The sequence below is a fragment of the Rhagoletis zephyria genome, unplaced genomic scaffold, assembly GCF_001687245.7.
Source record: "Rhagoletis zephyria isolate East Lansing unplaced genomic scaffold, Rhagoletis_zephyria_1.1 Rzeph_scaffold_17665, whole genome shotgun sequence".
NCBI lineage: Eukaryota > Metazoa > Arthropoda > Insecta > Diptera > Tephritidae > Rhagoletis > Rhagoletis zephyria.
In genome coordinates, this window is record NW_016174726.1 from 1 (window position 1) to 7,216 (window position 7,216).

The window sequence follows — 7,216 nt, forward strand, 5'->3', positions numbered from 1 at the left end:
AAAAAAAAAAAAATGTATCTGTCCAACGAATCAAATATCGAATAAATTGTAGTTCTTATTTGGTCGACGAATGAAATCACAATAAAATTATTTTTTTTTTGCTGATGAATTAAATCACAAAAAAAAAAAATTCACCCGAAAATGTTTCATCCCCCCATAGTAAATACATCAAACGAAAAATGAAAAGTAAACTGATTCGCGGAAAATGGAACTCATGATAAGGCTGATTATTATTTATATATTTTAAAGTCGCTTGTCGTACTTGATTCTTTATTCCTATTTTTTTGAATGCAAGTGAAAGAGTTTCCGCTTTTTTTACAAGAGAAAAATTCGAACGAAATAATGATGAAGCCGTACAGTGCAATAGCAAAAAGTACTAATTGTGCTCCGATGTTCCTGTAATTTACTATCTGTAGTATTATTGCTTAAGAATGAAGAAATCTGACAAATCGCATAGTTTGGCAAACGGCCTCGCCCACTACACAACTTTGGTAGCTTAGTTTTAACCAGAAAGATTTAAATCTGAAAGATAATCAAAATTGGCCCACGCCCACCATCCATACAAAAAACAATAAAATGATATTATTATTTTTTTAAACTGGATAATATTTAGCATATCTGCATCCTAATGTAGCGATCGTAAAAGTTCACCAATCTACATCCTTTTGTATGCTTCTTCATTCCTGGACAAAAGTATTGAATATCAAATTCCAGTAAAATCGGATTACGGTTACTTTTTTGGCAGCTTATATGGGAATCTGTTATACATTCATGTTTAGAATCTTATAAAAAACCTTGGTTGCGCATTTAGAGTCTTGGACTTTCTGCTACTCTCAGACCATTGTGCGCCGTACAAATTTTGCGCTGACACGCCCACTTCGATAGTTTTGTTAATTTGACTTTCGATGCTTCAGAAATAAACCGCAGCTGTACGAATGTCACTGGTGTTCTAAGGTCCTCTAGTACAGCTTCCAAAGAGGCAGTCGTTTTGAAAAAGCCCCGACTGGATCCACTTGCTGAATGGCAATCATGGTAACTTCGTCAGATGTTATGTCAATTAAATTTCGGGTGGTCTGTCATCTTTGCGTCAGCTATAAAATACTAAATATTAAATTTTTTGCTCATTTTTGGGTATGGTTCGTGGGACTTCCGCCAAACTATTTCGAAAAAATATAAAAAGTTTGTCCTCCGGGAATTTGTTTCTCCCGAAAAAGAAATCCCCCATTAATTAACTAGTAGCATTTTCCCCTAAAATTTGGGAGGAACTTCGAAAGAGCTGTTTGAAACTTTCTTGATAGCTCAACTCCGTCATTTAAAATATAAAAAAAAATCCTCAGGCAATTTTTGTTCATGATAGGAGGAAAGGGAAAAGAGAAAAACTCCCAGTGAGTTTCTGTTCAGAATCGTCCTGAAAGATTTACGTGAGCTGGACCGATTTGAAAAAAAAGTTCAAAATGTGTATTGTTTTGATTTCGTTTTATACAATTTTTCAACATTTTTTAACTTGTATCATCTGGGATGGTTCTTTGGAAAAAATATTTTTAAAAACTATTTTTATTCATAAAAATCCGATTTTTTGAGATATTTTCAAATCAGTGCAGCGCACGTAAATTTTAATATTTGTCCGAAATATTTTATGGGAAGTCTTAAAAAATAATAAAGTTTATAATTCTGTTGGAAAAACTGTACCGATTTTTTTTTTTTTTTGTATGAGGAGTGATGCACCCCAATCTATATACATACATATGTACATAAGTAAACAAGAATGTAGTTTGGTAAAAGTTGAAAAGCTTTTAATTCGCAACAACAGAACGGAACTAATTTCGTACAAACAAATAAATGTGTACCTACTGTATAAATATTTATAAGTACTAGTATGCATGTGCATATACATACATATGGTACATATAGTATGAACATAGTTCACGGAAAGTCGCACATTTTTATTTTGAAAACAGTTCACGGAAAGTCGTACATTTTTTAAAAACAGCAGATTCCTATATATGTACATACATCCACTGAAACCAATTCTATGTATGTAGGTACATACATATATGTAGATGTACATATCCATACATATCGTCGTTCAAAGTACAATACAGCGTATCGTGGTTCTGCAAAACCCCGCAACTGACATTTGTACCAAAAATGAGATTTGCTCGCCGGGAGCTCCTCAAGCTATCAAACCTTATCCATTTATAGCCAAATATGTATCGATATTTAAATATAACTGGTAGAGATAATTAAGGATAAAAGAGAGAACCGTGTTGAAATAAGACAGGTTTTACTCTCTCCTGTCAAATGTTGGCAATCTTACATACAAGGTTTTGCATTCTCTTGATACGCGGTTTTGTACTTTAAACGACGATATGTATAAATTTGATGTGTCATCATGATTTAATACCCAGACTTGTACCATATCTGTTTATATACAATAGAATGAATCTGTGTGAGAAAAAAACCAAAATTTTTACGCCCACTCTTAACGAATTTATATTGTTGATGATCTGCGTACATGAACCGCACGGCGAATTTTTCAAGGTGTTACCTAAATACATACACATATTTTATTATACTTGCTTGCATATTGACTTTAGTATTTCCCGGCACCTTTTTTTCTTCTCTCTTTCTCTTCGTAATTTCCTGGTAATCATACTCTAACCTCTCTAACTCTAACTCTCTTTACTACCTGTTCTTTTACTTGAGTATTTAGTATGGATAGCGTATGAGAAGTGCACGATTTAACCAATTTGCCACGTGTTTTAAATTGAATTGAAAATCGAATTGGCGTATAATAGCGGTATTCTAATTCCTTCTTCGTTTCTTTCTTTACAGAAAAGCACACCCTGTTAATTAAATTCCCTGCAGGATGCACTTGATGAATGCTAATAAGCCAATTGTCATCGTCGAAAGGTCCCTCACTTCGCATTGAATGCGCTACAAATAATGTTTTCGTGCATTGAACCCATTGAATTCCCATTCAAGTCAAGTAATTGCGCGATTGCTAGTAAAATGCCTGCTGATCTAATGGCTAGCGGACTCCAGCGCAACTATTTGATCTCCCGCTCCAAAGGCAGAGCCCTATCTAAACATCGAGATCGCAACCAAACGTCAAAAAGCCTCCCCCAATGGCAACGGAGGGACGCGTCTTCGTCGGGTCGCTGGACTTTCAGGCTCATTCCGAGTATCGAAGCCCGGCTAAACAGATCACATGGCGAAGTAGATTTTTATATGACCCATCTTGTGAATGGACATTGTTGTTTCCGACCGTACTTGTGCAAGTATAGCCATGATGATACAATGGAATGTCGTATTCAACAATTTTATTGTGCTTGAGGCCGTTTTTAATGAAAATTTTTCTAGTAAAAAACAACAATTTGCATTTTGGTAGCAGCTAGCTATTTCGGAGATCTCCACATCTGCTCATTAGACTTCTAATGGTTAATGCGGAAGTGTATCGAAAACTGCCGATCATAATCAGAGCCCTGAAAATTTGATCTCATACATATTAAATGACAACAAGGTCTGTGGTGTAGTGAAATCTATCTGGAAGAAATCTTTCCGGAAAGCACAGTCGGCAAACGCTCCTGAACCCCTTATCACAAAGGTGGATGGGTGAATGTGGAAATGGCATTATGGAGTGGGGCATACTATATACCACCACCCTTCTCTGACAGAATGCGAAAGCTTCGTCGTGGTTTCATAAGGGCCACTCGATGGATAGTCCACTACCCCAAGGTACGTATAAAAAGAAAACCAAAGCAGAAAGTATTTTGAGCTTGACTAAAGGTTTTTTAAAAAGAGATGTATTTTGAGAAATTAGGGCAACTGTTGGGACAGAGTATTGCCAAGCATGAATCATCGTCTTTTTAAAGCCGAGCAATGGCATACACGGTATATTACATTTCCTTCTATGTATGAATGTATCTCTAGGCAAACCTTCGAGTGTGGTTCTGTCATGAAAAAGGTTCTCAAACCATTTCGTCTTTGGTGGAGGTGGCGCAAAACTGTACGCACACCATAAGTCGGAGAGAAAGCTCGTACAGGAACTTACCAAACCAGGCTCCAAACTAGAAAATAGGGTAGGAGGAGGCGTTTACTCGGAGAAATTGGGAATAAAAAGATCATTCCGACTACCTGACCACTGTAGTGTCTTTCAAGCCAAATTGGCAGCCATAAAAGAAGCCGTTGACAGCCTAAAACTAGCAGTTATCGCCACTACGGCGGCCCTTATGGCGCTTGACTCTGTCACTATAAATTCGGGAACAGTTGCCAACTGCCGCAAATCACTTAATGTCAGAGCAGTTCGCTTTGCATCTGGTATGGGTACCGGGGCACAGTGACATACCAGGAAATGAGAAGGCAGACGAGCTTGCAAGGGCGGGTACTTCCTCTCCACTTTCACCAGCCTGGAAGAGGATGGGTATGCCACTCGCTTCCTGCAAGCTCTTACTAAGGGAGAACTTCCTTGAAGAAGCGGCCTCCACATGGGAGCGCACTGAAAACTGAAATACAATGAAGCTTACATGGCCAAAATGGGATGTACGGAGATCGAGGAAAATTCTCACTCTCAATAAAGGCGATATGTCACTGGCCATTGGTCTGCTCACAGGACATATCCTGATAGGAAGGCACGCAGAACGCCTCGGGGTTAGTCACAACCCTGCAGGAGCTGCCACGACGAAGAAGAGCCTGAATCAATAAGGCACTTACACTGCGATTGCTCAGCACTAGGCAGGAAAAGACAGAAATTCCTAGATATAGGTCTTCTAGACGATCTAAGCGCGGCTGTTAAGTTTGGAATACGGCAGTTGCTAAGGTTCGCAGACTCCACGAACTGGTTTAAGGAGTAGGGGTTTTTTTTTATCCATGTGGTATCACAATGGGCCCTGATCGGGCCAAAGTGTGCTGGCGCCCTCTGGGCCTAGCAGCCACTTCAACCTAACCTAACTTACCAAAAATCGTTATAACTTTTAGTGGCTTCATTCGTAGCGCTGTAAATGTAATCAGTAGTCTTGATACCTATGAGAAAGAAGAGTTTGTCTGACAGCGCTGAGTTAGTACAAAGTGAGAATAGTTTGACGGCTATCGACCAGTTCAGATGAAGTAACCCGGGAACATCGAACTATTAACATTACCTGGCAACTTTTTTTTTTCTATATCTCTTCTTTTCACAACTAACGTGCTTCCGTTCTCAATTGTCTTCAACCGCTGGAAAAATAGTATTTGTGACAATTTCAATCTCAATTTTATTCCCGTACTCTTTCGCATAATAAATACATATGGGCATACATTTGTAAATGTGGTAGACATATGACTAACGCACTGTGTTTTTAGTGTGCACGATCTTTTAATATAATCTGCAAATGTAATCTACGCTCTCTTACAATCGTGCCTACTCCCACTCTGTCGAATTTTGTCACTTTTCTTTTAACTATCAGTTTTATTAACAATGCTCTTCAGATATTTGCTTCGCAACGGTTATTCCTGTGTTAGCTCTTTCATTTCTTTATACATTAGATTTCGCTATTCTTGTACTCTTCTGGCTCTCTATCGCTCTCTCCCTCTTTGTTTTCTCCTTTCGCTACCTACATAGCTGGTTGCTGTCTTTTCTCGTCAGCTGTGGTTTAGCTGGCCTTAGCGGTTATGGCATGGATTTTTGTTCATTCCTTTACTCACAAAATTTTTACCGCTGATTTTCTTGTTGCTGCTATTCTTTCTATGCCTGCCCCTTTCGCTCTACATGAGTACACATTTATATGGTGACATTTTGCTTTTATTGTAAATATTCTTTGCGCTAATATAATTTGTTTGGTAGCTTGCTGCTGCTGTCGCTGTTGATGATGATTTGTGGCGTTTGTGGAACGCATCGGGGGTTGGCAGCGTGCGTGCGGTGGTTGGCAGTGGCGAACGGTTTGTGTTTCGGCAAACTAGCTGGTTTCGTACAGTAAACGTCTTCGTACATATGTAAGTAAATCAGTTGTTCGTCACATGTTCGACGTGAATGTTCGCCAGACGTCGTTTGTTATAAAATTTTCCAAATTAGCTAATCAAAAGGCGATTTTTCTGTGTATTGTGAAGCATTTTTACTTGTGGCAAAACCTTATTTTCCAATAGATGAAAGTCGAAAAATTGTGCTAAATTATTAAGTGCAAATTCTAAAAGCAAAACTAAACCTGAGTGCAAGAAATAAAGTGCATTTTTGTTGTTCGATTCATATGAGTGCGTATTCTTGATGTGTTTGTGATTAAGAAAAAAAAAAAAACAAAAACAAAAACATAAAAATAAAATCTAAAACAGATAAAACCGCTTATGAATACATTTTAAAGGTCCACGTTGCGCTAATTTTTGCATTGAAAACTAAAAAACGTGCGCGCGTGCTACAACAATAAGTTGGAAATCGGTAGAAAAAATCTCAACGGCACAAATAAAACTTTCGTACCTAGTTCAGTTCGGCGCGAATCGAAAACAATAACAACAGCAACAATAAAACGTTTCGGCTGCAACATAAACAGTTTGCTCGCACTTGCTAGATAACCTTCACGAAAAAACAGTGTGCAATTAATTTTTGTGCGAAAAAAATTTGATATACTTAATTAAATAAATAATACGGGAAATATTAACTAAGAAGTAAGTTCCACTATATCTTTGGATTATATAAATATGATTGCGGTGTTTTTTTTTATTGTTGTTTCCGTTATTTTGCACATGTACATACAATGTGCGCTATTCAAATGGTATCAGCAATGTTGTTGATTTTTTCATCATGCAAAAGTTTGGTAAATGCCGACTTTCTTTATAAATAACTTGCTCTGGTGGTTTTTGGTTTGTCAATATTTTTCAACGGCTCAGCTAAGTACATATGTATGTATGCCATGCCATGCTTCCGGCATATGTATGTACATAAGCATGCACCCTGCACACCATGCTTTCAGAGTAATTTGAAAAGTAGAGAAATCTTAAAGAATTCGTAAAGAAGTCATTATTTCCCTTTCCGTTTTTTGCCGATTTTTTAAACGAAATCAAACTGTACACACCTAAATTCTTTTTTACGGAACTTCGAAAGAAAATCGGAAAGAACTGAATAATTTCTCGAATTCTTGCTGAATTTTTTTAAGTAATCGTGAAAAAATTTATTTACGAGTCCATGTCAAATACTTATTCTGATTTCTTTTTTAGAAATCGGAACGCACTTCCGACACTCTTCAAAGATTTC

General features: G+C 37.4%; 1 long non-coding RNA gene across 1 annotated transcript; it reads left to right on the forward strand.

The window, feature by feature from the left end:
- Positions 1 to 5,627: 5,627 nt before the first annotated feature.
- LOC108379913 (uncharacterized) lies at positions 5,628 to 6,631 on the forward strand. Its single transcript, XR_001849518.1, has 2 exons — positions 5,628 to 5,762; positions 5,819 to 6,631. It is a non-coding gene; the product is annotated as an uncharacterized LOC108379913 (long non-coding RNA).
- The last annotated feature ends 585 nt before the right edge of the window (positions 6,632 to 7,216 follow it).